This window comes from Salvelinus namaycush, chromosome 3 (assembly GCF_016432855.1).
Source record: "Salvelinus namaycush isolate Seneca chromosome 3, SaNama_1.0, whole genome shotgun sequence".
Taxonomy (NCBI): domain Eukaryota; kingdom Metazoa; phylum Chordata; class Actinopteri; order Salmoniformes; family Salmonidae; genus Salvelinus; species Salvelinus namaycush.
Window position 1 is genome coordinate 97,825,098 of NC_052309.1, and position 12,121 is coordinate 97,837,218.

Genomic DNA, 12,121 nt, shown 5'->3' on the forward strand with positions numbered 1-12,121 from the left:
AATAATGGTACGGGACATCTTCCTATAAACACATCTAGGGACGGGTGTTGACTAGCATAAGCTAAACTGCTGCAACTTCTGATGGGTCTATCCATTTTCTCAAATAACCCTGTGCTTGTATGTCTCCATTGAAATAAACAGGCCAAATAAACAAAGCCTTGTGAACAATAAAGCAACCTTCCTCTGGAGCTCATCCAACTCTGGCAACATGGCCCATCTTTCAGCCAGGCAAGCCGCTTCCTCTCTGGGAGACAGACTCATGCCAGGGCAGCACAGCCATTATGACTGCATGCCCAGAGCAGGAGGCAGTTACCACCAACAATAAATGTGTATTCATGTCAGAGGAAGCAAGAGGAGGAAAACGCTTGCTAGTCGCTACCTTTTAAGAATCAGCAACCAACAGAAACCTGGCAGGCTGAAGCAGAGAACCAAGCTTGGAAGTGTGGACCCAGCTTCAGCCATGTCGGTTTGGTTAGACTAGAGAGATTTGATTGGCTGTATTCCGACCACACAAGGGCCAAAGGTTATGTCTAGATGGGATGCAGCTTGTCAAATTTGACACCAGAAGTTGTTTTCCTAACCTGCAACGAAAAGTCCATTTGGACAAAAACTCTATCCCTTCTAGACAAGACAAGGGACAAAGCAGTTAACCAGAAGTGCCATGAGAATGGGAAAGGATCCAAGATGGACTTCCAAACCACTCTAATCTCAAATGTGTATAACCTCACAGATAGAGCCCACAATTGCTTGGCTAATTTGTTTAACCACCCCCATTACTGTACCGGTCATTGGATAGTAGTCCTGCTTGTGACCCCAACCAGCTAATTTTGTATCTGTATTTGACTACATTGTCTATTTTATCACCACAGCAGTACCGAATGCCTACCTGCTTACTCTAGAATAGATCTATGTGCTTAGCATTTCAAACACATGCCAGTCTGCATGCGCATGTGGGATGTTGTTGAAGCCCATTATGAATTTCATTGGTCAATGCAAATGTCACGGTCAAAGTTGCATCTTTCTAGCTATACTGATAATTTTCCTCCCAGTGTGCATTATATGTTTGCATTTCAGTTTTGTTTCATTTTATGAATACATTTTTAAAATGGTTATTACAATTAAGTTATTTAATAAAAACATGACCTTGGTAGTCAAATTTAGAAAATTACCAACAATGTTGCAATGCTCAAACATGAAGGCATTAGGCACTGTTTTGATAAATTGATGCTGTTTATCAATCGGAAGCTGCAGCCGCATATCAATTGCTTGGATGCGAATCCCCGCCCCTCTTTAAATATTTCTCTAAATAAATCATGTTAAAAGATTAGAAAATTCAATACGTCTTACCTTATTTCTTACTGTGGGTTTTAGTGAATTTGAATTCAATTTGAGGCGTAATTTGCATGACAATATTCGATGTTCTGTCCTTGATACCCGTATCACAGACCAAGAATTCGGTCGCAGCAAGAAGATACAGAAGCAAAGCAATACAGTTAACGTTAGCTCTCTGTAGTCCTAACCAGTTGGCAAAGTTTTAGGTTCAAAACGTGTTTTCTAGTCTCGAATTTAATTGCAAACAACCAAAGCAAAATGTTGATTATCTCGGAAACAACGTGAAATAGAGCAAGTGTCAGAGAGAGGAAGAAATGACAGCAAAGTGCGATATTTAAGCAAACAAGCTAGCTAATGTCCAGCAAGATAAAGTATATCGGTGCAACTTGTGTAACGTTTCAGCTAAATATAAAAATGAACACCATATGCAATTTCAGTAACCTACCTTGTCTTTGATGAGCTGACATTTTTAAAAGTGCAAAAAAATGTTTTACAGAACGCGACTGTGAAATGCTCGAAAATAGAGGAATCCAAGAGACCAAATTCTTGCAAAATCCAATATTTGGAGAAGGTGTATTTCCAAGATATCCATTAAAACATCGTCGATGATAATTCCTACCGTTCAGTGGGCTTTCGTTAGTGGTGCCTCTGCAGCCATTTTGTTCAAACTAGCGATAGCAGCAGCTCGCAACGCTACAATCCGAGGTACAGGACGTGCCTCTGTCCCTAGCGACTGGCCACGTGACCTCCAATAACAAACTGGTCCCACTCAAAAAGCCTCCCCATGCTCCGCCTCGACGTTTCCATGACAACTACAGTGGCCAACCTCTCTCTACCTCCTTGTTTCCTTGCCTTCCTTCCTCTCCCTTTCTGACTTGCTTAATAAGAAAGCAATGCAATGCAATAGCTATACACTGTTTGAGCTCACAGTTCTGTAGCTTTTGAAGATTTAAAATGTTTAGTTCCTAATGTGTTATGTGAGCAAGTGCAATGTTTATGCTTCGCTGGATATGTACTTTTCACCTACAGAGGGCACAATTTCAACATCTTATGTTGATCATACACCAGCACTTACAAACATGTTAGTGTCTCTGTGCCAGCCCAGCATTCCATTCCTATTTGCATAACACACACATACACACCAGCAGTACTCCACACCATGCCTTCTTTTTTATATTATTTTGGGTTGTTGTTGCAAACAAAGAATGAAATAGATTTTTAAGTGGACTCCACAGGGTTCTCTAGCAGCTTAAGGTGATGATTCCAATTCCAATTCAATTCAATTCAAATCTACAAAATGAGACTCAGCATGGAAGATTGGAGGCTACAATGGGCTTGTATGCTATCTACTATCTGGTCGGGTAGGAAAACACAATTACCTCCACAAGTCAATATTTTTGTCATGCTGGAATGATAACGATACACTTCTCTCCCACTTCCAGTTCATCTCTGTCATCCTTCTCTCGCTCTCTCAAGAGACAAACAAATATGATCAGAGTGCCGGACAAATATTTCACTGTGCAACGAGCCAAATCTGGATCTCACTAAGGACCCATATCTCTCTCTCATTAGCTCTGATCTACCATTCACACCCAGGCTAAGCAAACCCCATCTGATACTGTTGCTTAGAGGCTTAGATGAATATGTGTCTATTAGAAGACATCATATACATGACCATAAAACTATGACTCTGATAATAAAATGGGATGACAGCCCCCCATGAGTACACACAATGAAATAACCATCTGGACTCACGTCACCCACATGGATTATGGCAGAGATATGCGTTACGGCGACAGTAGCAAAGCACAATGACTCAGCCTACATCATGATTAAGTACATGGTGAGGCGTGGAGGAAGAGAGGGAGGGGGAGAGAGAGACACTAATCATGGCTTATGGAAAATACTCCTGGGGGTGTCATAGCTTCTACAGACGTTCATAATTCAATGTCCCCTGTTAGCTACCAGGCTGTCTGTGTGTCTGTGTGTCTGTGTGTGTGTGTGTGTGTGTGTGTGTGTGTGTGTGTGTATGTGTGTGTGTGTGTGTGCCCAGTAGGATCCTATAAAGGGTTAAGTGTCATCTTAGGCAGACTCAGGGGGCCAGACAGGGGTTGTTGAACTTGATGTCACCAGAGTGGACGTTAGTATCGATCGCGGTCACAGGGAGTCAACGTACGCCGTGGAGCTGGTTAGAGATTCAATTATGACCCCTGCCGACCCTGCGACATCTGTCTGCCAGAGATAAAAGGTCAGGCTGCTAACGTGTAACAACTTGGCCCCGTGGCAAACACAGGAGGTAAATTAAAGGAGGAATTGTCACTGGGGAGAGGAGGGGTGGAGGAGAGAAGAGTCTCAGATAGGAGAACTGCTTTATAGATTCAGTTAAGGGTATTATCTGTTTAATATACAGATACAGACAAACACAGACAGCGATAAACACAGGGACAGCCATAAACACAGAGACACAGAGACAGCCATGAACACAGAAACACAGAGACAGCCATAAACACAGAGACAGCCTTAAACACAGGGACAACCATAAACACAGAGACAGCCATAAACACAGGGACAACCATAAACACAGAGACAGCCATAAACACAGGGACAACCATAAACACAGAGACAGCCATAAACACAGAGACAACCATAAACACAGGGACAACCATAAACACAGAGACAGCCATAAACACAGGGACAACCATAAACACAGAGACAGCCATAAACACAGAGACAACCATAAACACAGGGACAACCATAAACACAGAGACAGCCATAAACACAGGGACAACCATAAACACAGAGACAGCCATAAACACAGAGACAACCATAAACACAGGGACAACCATAAACACAGAGACAACCATAAACACAGAGACAGCCATAAACACAGAAACAGCCATTAACACAGGGGCAGACGGATACACACAGATGCACACACGCTGGAACGCACAGACTCACAAAAACGTTTTAAAAAAGTAAATAAAATACAAATATTTTTTATTGTCAGATACACCAGATAGGTGCAGTGAAATGTGTTGTTTTACAGGGTAAGCCATAGTAGTATGGTACATTGACCTTGATAATTAGATCATTTCGCTAAGGTTACCTGAACGTTGTTACAAATTATCTTTTCCATATATTTAAGGTAGAGTCAGCAAAATTATGTTGCACTAGCAACATTGAGATGAGCGAGAAGCAAGACTTCATTCTTACACAGTCACACAGAGAATCTGTGGCTCAATTGTAAGATAGAGAGTCACAACCACACTGTTTATCAGATGTATTACACACAAACATAATTGGCTACCTTTATGGGATTCAAATGAACAATTAACTACCGGCAAACATTGGCTTGTGATTGCTGTCTTTCTCTTTCGCTCCATTTCTGTGTCCCTCTCGCCCCCCTCCCTCCCTCTCCCCATCAACTGGGAGACACTGCAGCCAGGTTTAGACAAGACAAGATAGAATGACCAGTAACACTCTCACTGTATCGTTTCTCAGGAGATGACCTCTGCGCTCCAGACATGTTGACATTTTTTAAATAATTGTTTTAAAAGTCCGTGTCCAGATTTCAGTTTCCATTTAACCCATCTAAACAGTACACAGAATTATACATTTATGGATTTTATTAAGGTATTGTTTTCTCTTTATTCCATTAATAAGGAGAAAACAATACCTTAAAAAATCTATAAATGTATAACAGGAGTGGAGGAATATAATTTCTTTCTTTCGGCATCTTGAGAGAATGCAATGTTCAGTTAGATCTGTAGAGGTGCTGTCTTCATCATAAAAGCTGATAGTAGGCTATTTCAACCACATAAAATAAGCATCGAAGCCAAACTGAAACCTTATCAGAAAAACATTGGGTCGTTTCACAGCTTTCTTTTTTCTTACAGCCGATCTAACTGATGTCATCAAAAAGAAAGGAGGACCAACGCACTCTTCATATAATTCATTAAAATGCCTTTATTTGTATGGCACGTTCAATGGAAACAAAGTGTAATAACTCTGAAGCGTTTCGGCTGCATGGCCTTTGTCAGGGAGGCCATGCAGCCTCCCTTTACACGGAAAATCTTTCCGTTTCTTTGTGATATTGCATTTTCTCCCTAGTCCCTAAAGGTCTGCTCCGCCACAGAGACAACTTTACCGACGTCAACTAGATTGAAGCATTCATTCTATCGATCTATTACATTATTCTGTTGAGAAAGTGTTTATTTATTCTTCTGGGGCAACATATAATGACAAGAGAGAAGCGACATGTAGGCCTATCTAATTATAGACAAATAGCCTACCCAAAAAATCCTGCACCCCCTGTCAAAAAATTCTTCTGCGGTCTTTGACTGTAGCCTACAGCTATTTTCTATATTCTTCGGGTTAAGGTTAGGTGGGGGCATGAGATTTTCACATTATCACTTATAGTTGGGCGGTTGTGGATGGGTTATTTGCAATTGCGGGCGGGTAGCGTGAAGAAACAGCTGACCTGAAGACCACTAACAAACACGCACGCACGCACACACACACACCACTAACAAACACGCACACGCTCTGTTTATCTACACTTGTGATGAGCATGTCCTTCTGAGGGGCTGGAAGTGAAGAGCAGCGCAGCCATCAAATCCTCTTCATACTGTTATCCTTCAAAACCTGCTGGCGCCTCAGCAGCCCCACGCACCTGACATGTTCACTCACCGTTGTTTCGGAGGAGGTGCGCTAGCAGCGCTAAATGCTAACGTCTGCTAGCTCAGCACCAGATTTTTTGTGGGCTCGAGATGAGATTGAAGATTGTGGGGAGATGGGAGGGACAGGGAGATATATCAGTCATGGATAACATAGTGATCTGTTTCTATAGGGCAAATACCCACTTGATCACTGTCTCTGCCGATATGTGTCAGGCATTGTCATTAGAAAGAGAGAACATCTCTTTATATATGTGTGTGCAGGGGCACAGGATGTACCCCCTACATTTTGAAATTGCATTTTTGTCCACATCAGTTTTATCATTGGAATGTGATACAAAATGAGGCAATTGTGTGCTTTAGGACCATGCGGACAACTCCTAGCGTCGGGTAGGCTGTTTGGAGGGTTTATTTGACTGGATAAAAAATAAATATATACAAATAATTATGCACCCCCCACTTGGGGAACAGACTTCCTAAATGAAACTTATTTTTAGCCGAATTCCTGGTAATTAGATTTTTTGCTAAAAACATCACTTGTAGGACGGTTTTGGCCCGCGGGCCGAATGTTGCCAATCCATCATTACACTGTCTGTCTGTCATTTTGGGCTGGGGAGTCAGACAGAATAGAGGCTGATCTTGACTTCACTCTGATCAATACTCTTGAGACGCTCCCTGTGTGCGCGTGTGTGTGTTATATTGATGAGCAGGACATGAGTGCAGTTGGAGCCATGGACCAAAAGGAGATGTGGATGAGTTAATGAATGTGATTAGGAACTGGAGGTTGACTAGGAAGACAAACAGCTAAACTTGATTCCCATTGCCAGTTGTTATCCTTTAACCTAGTATGCATATTAAAAATACTAAAGACAAAGCAAGAAGAAGAGGTCACGGCATCCATTGAATATTCTATTATGCATATTTTAAGCTATTATGAGCCCAACAAAAGTATTGCCATAACATAAAGTAAACTCTTCATTTAGTGTTATAGAGGGGGAACATGAGGCTGTGTTTTCAATCTGCAATCTGAGGTGTAACACTGCGTTTTCTCAAAGGGTTGCTGGAGTGTGTTGTGGTGGGGACAACAGTCTAGCATGGGTGTTGTGGCTATCAGCCTCTCTCTCCTCCTCGTCTCCCTTCCTCCTCTCGCCCCTCTCTCTCCCTCCTCTCTCTCTCCCTGCTCTCTACCCCAGCATACATGTGTCACGGTGATGAATGCGTCCTTCCTCCAAATGACCTCCAAGGTCACGAGAAGCAGGGAGAATGCAGCCAGCCTCATTTCCCAAGAAGCCTTAGCAGGTAACAGCAGCTTGACCTAATCTGAAATGTAATGGAACGGGCTCTCACACAATGGGCTCTCCACTGGGCTGGAGGGTTGGGTGTGTGTGTATTTTCTCTCTCTCACAGACACACACTGGATTTATATCAGTTGGTAACCATTATTCTGGTACCAGACTCACTCTGCCTCACTGGTGTCTATCTCGTCCACATATCAAACCCAACCCCAACCACTCTACATGCCACACTGCAGACACCCCTGCACACACACACACACACATGCACATGCACACACACCAACAACAAGAAGATCTCTCTCCACAAAGGCCAAGTTGGAATAGAAGGAGAAGAACAGTAAGTGAGTGAGGTGGTATGGGTTAGGGTGGCCAGAACCAGGCAGTATTAACCTGGTCTTGAAATCAAAACACACAGTCATTCAGAAATCAACCAATCAACCAATCAACCAACCAAACAACCAATCAACCAACCAATCAATCAACCAACCAAACAACAAATCAACCAACCAACCAATCAGCCAATCAACCAACCAATCAACCACCCAACCAAACAACCAACCAAACAACCTAATCAACCAACCAATCAGCCAATCAACCAAACAACCAATCAACCAACCAAACAACGAATCAACCAACCAACCAATCAATCAGCCAATCAACCAATGAATACATCTGAAAATCCCACAGATTTACACAAAGCTGGATACAGCAGCCAGGCCAAGCCACATTGGCCCTCACATTTACCACACTTCTGCAGTGGGATTAGCTTGGTAAATAATATATGAGTGTGTAACTACAGTGGTGAGATGATGGTACCAGGATGAATATAGCCAATGCGAGGCAACAGCAACAGCAGTGTCTTCCTCGCAGTGGAGAAGGTCTTATCTAGGCTATACTATCAATCTCAATGCCACGTCCCGAGATCCTATATCCACACATTATTCATATATTATTCATGAATTAACATTATCGTTCACCTAATTATTTAGTATGTCTTAATTATCTCTTAGATAATCTATGCACGCTAGGTCATGGGGAACGTAAATTAGAAATGATGATGTTGTTTCTGTGGCCTACATGAGGAATGTAGGGTATTTTCTGCATATGAATCACCATAGAGTTGTAATAATAAATGTCCCTGGTGCATTGTGGGGGTTGTAGTGTCTGTGTTGCTGTCTGTGTTGTATCTCTCTTTCTCCTCCTCTCCTTTCCATTTCCCAGTCAGGGCACACACTCTACAGAGCAAAATGAATCATTCATACATCTGTGTATAATCCCGTAGGCCTGCTCCCCAGACAAACAGAGACAGAGAGACAGAGAATAGGAGTTAAGATAAAAGAGATTAGGAGTTAAGTCCTCAGTCCCCTTCATCACTCTCAGTCCTCAGTCCTCTTCATCACTCCCAGTCCTCAGTATCACTCCCAGTCCTCAGTATCACTCCCAGTCCTCAGTCCCCTTCATCACTCCCAGTCTGTAGTCTCAGCTCTGCCTACCTGCCTGGTGTTATTGACCACCCCAGCCTGTGGTGCTGTAGCTCAGTAGGTCTCCACCACTGTTTGCAGCCTCCTCTATGGGCCTGGATGCCTCTGTCTCCACCACTGTTTACAGCCTCCTCTATGGGCCTGGATGCCTCTGTCTCCACCACTGTTTACTGCCTCTATGGGCCTGGGAGGTCTCTGTCTCCACCACTGTTTACAGCCTCCTCTATGGGCCTGGATGCCTCTGTCTCCACCACTGTTTACTGCCTCTATGGGCCTGGGAGGTCTCTGTCTCCACCACTGTTTACTGCCTCCTCTATGGGCCTGGGAGGTCTCTGTCTCCACCACTGTTTACTGCCTCTATGGGCCTGGATGCCTCTGTCTCCACCACTGTTTACTGCCTCCTCTATGGGCCTGGATGCCTCTGTCTCCACCACTGTTTACTGCCTCCTCTATGGGCCTGGAGGCCTCTGTCTCCACCACTGTTTACTGCCTCCTCTATGGGCCTGGGAGGCCTCTGTCTCCACCACTGTTTACTGCCTCCTCTATGGGACTGGGAGGTCTCGGTCTCCACCACTGTTTACTGCCTCCTCTATGGGCCTGGAGGCCTCTGTCTCCACCACTGTTTACTGCCTCCTCTATGGGCCTGGGAGGTCTCTGTCTCCACCACTGTTTACTGCCTCCTCTATGGGCCTGGAGGTCTCTGTCTCCACCACTGTTTACTGCCTCCTCTATGGGCCTGGGAGGTCTCTGTCTCCACCACTGTTTACAGCCTCCTCTATGGGCCTGGAGGTCTCTGTCTCCACCACTGTTTACTGCCTCCTCTATGGGCCTGGGAGGTCTCTGTCTCCACCACTGTTTACTGCCTCCTCTATGGGCCTGGAGGTCTCTGTCTCCACCACTGTTTACTGCCTCTATGGGCCTGGGAGGTTAGTAGGGTGAGTTATGGTCCAAGCAGAGGAGGATATGGAAGGCAGCCACACACACACACACAGGATATGTTACATACGTATGGTATTTCATTCATTCATCGGTTCATACAAGTTGAGTGGATTGGCCCCTCAGTAGAGAGGAGAAGCACGGTGCTTTCCTACTCTGGCCTTACCCTGCCCTGTTCTACCTGATTAATCCTCTGATTAAATGAGCTGCCTTTCTCTGGAGTATCAATAACCCTCCTGTACAGCCGCTAGCAGTGATCACTCCCTCTGTCCTGTAATGGGATAGAGGTTGTCACACACCTCCGCAAACAGGCTTACTGCTCCCCAACCCACTGTCTCTGTGTGTCTGTGTGTGTGTGTGTGTGTGTGTGTGTGTGTGTGTGTGTGTGTGTGTGTGTGTGTGTGTGTGTACGCTAGCAGGGAAGTGTTGTTAAATGTTAGTCAATTCACACCACCCATCCTCTCAAGCTGACAGAAACGGATTGAATCTCATTACAATTTCAAACATCCAGATCATTATTTTCTTAATACATGCACACCTCCCCTCACTCCTCCTTCCTCTCTTTCAGTTACACATAGCTTTGATGTCTTCATTTGAGGGGCTGGTAGGGAGTGTGTACCGAGAGGAACTGATTAAAACTGCGTGCGTGTGTGTTTGGGTCGGAGGCAGTGTGTTCATGTGGAGCTGCTGGTTAAAGGGGATAGCACAGGGTTTTCTTGGGAGTGTTTTGTTCTTAGGGTCTAAAGAGCTCCCAAGCCTTAAGAGCCAAAGGGACAGCCTCTGGCTGTGTTCCAAATGGCACACTATGCACAATGTAGAGCACTACTTTAGGGAATAGGGTGCCATTTAGGAGGCATCCTCTGTGTCTGTGTTCTCTGCCTACAATGCAGAGTTCAACGAGAGAGAACGATCGCAAACCTGAAACACACCAGAAAATTGTATTGACCCATATATGGAATACAGCCATAGCCTCTTCCAAATTATTCACATCTCAACATGAAATGAATGATTCCCTCCACCTTCATTCCCTGTGACTGTTATCTCATCAAAGAGGAGATGACAGTTCATTCAGAAGCCAAACTGAAAGATCAGGGGAATGGGTGAAGGAATTGTCGACTGCAGGAGATTCATACACATACGCGATAAACAGTTAAACTGTCTCCATCAGGAACACAATAAACAGTTAAACTGTCTCCATCAGGAACACAATGAACAGTTAAACTGTCTCCATTAGGAACACACATTAAACAGTTAAACTGTCTCCATCAGGAACACAATGAACAGTTAAACTGTCTCCATCAGGAACACTATGGACAGTTAAACTGTCTCCATTAGGAACACACATTAAACAGTTAAACTGTCTCCATCAGGAACACAATGAACAGTTAAACTGTCTCCATCAGGAACACAATGAACAGTTAAACTGTCTCCATCAGGAACACAATAAACAGTTAAACTGTCTCCATCAGGAACACAATGAACAGTTAAACTGTCTCCATTAGGAACACACATTAAACAGTTAAACTGTCTCCATCAGGAACACTATGGACAGTTAAACTGTCTCCATTAGGAACACACATTAAACAGTTAAACTGTCTCCATCAGGAACACACATTAAACAGTTAAACTGTCTCCATCAGGAACACAATGAACAGTTAAACTGTCTCCATCAGGAACACAATAAACAGTTAAACTGTCTCCATCAGGAACACTATGAACAGTTAAACTGTTTCCATCAGGAACATACATTAAACAGTTAAACTGTCTCCATCAGGAACACACATTAAACAGTTAAACTGTCTCCATCAGGAACACACATTAAACAGTTAAACTGTCTCCATCAGGAACACAATAAACAGTTAAACTGTCTCCATCAGGAACACAATAAACAGTTAAACTGTCTCCATCAGGAACACTATGAACAGTTAAACTGTTTCCATCAGGAACATACATTAAACAGTTAAACTGTCTCCATCAGGAACACACATTAAACAGTTAAACTGTCTCCATCAGGAACACACATTAAACAGTTAAACTGTCTCCATCAGGAACACTATGAACAGTTAAGCTGTCTCCATCAGAAACACTATGAACAGTTAAACTGTCTCCACCAGAAACACTATGAACAGTTAAACTGTCTCCATCAGAAACACACATTAAACAGTTAAACTGTCTCCATCAGGAACACAATAAACAGTTAAACTGTCTCCATCAGGAACACTATGAACAGTTAAACTGTCTCCATCAGGAACACAATAAACAGTTAAACTGTCTCCATCAGGAACACACATTAAACAGTTAAACTGTCTCCATCAGGAACACAATAAACAGTTAAACTGTCTCCATCAGGAACACTATGAACAGTTAAACCCTCTCCATCAGGAACACACATTAAACAGTT

General features: G+C 43.5%; 1 protein-coding gene across 1 annotated transcript in view; it reads right to left on the reverse strand.

Moving 5' to 3' along the window:
• LOC120044165 (trinucleotide repeat-containing gene 6C protein-like) overlaps positions 1 to 2,051 on the reverse strand; it is a 70,396-nt gene extending 68,345 nt beyond the window's left edge. The window contains exon 1 of the mRNA XM_038988750.1: positions 1,778 to 2,051. The gene's annotated coding sequence lies outside the window, so the exon portion shown is untranslated. The remainder of the gene's footprint in view (positions 1 to 1,777) is intronic.
• Between the last annotated feature and the right edge of the window lie 10,070 nt (positions 2,052 to 12,121).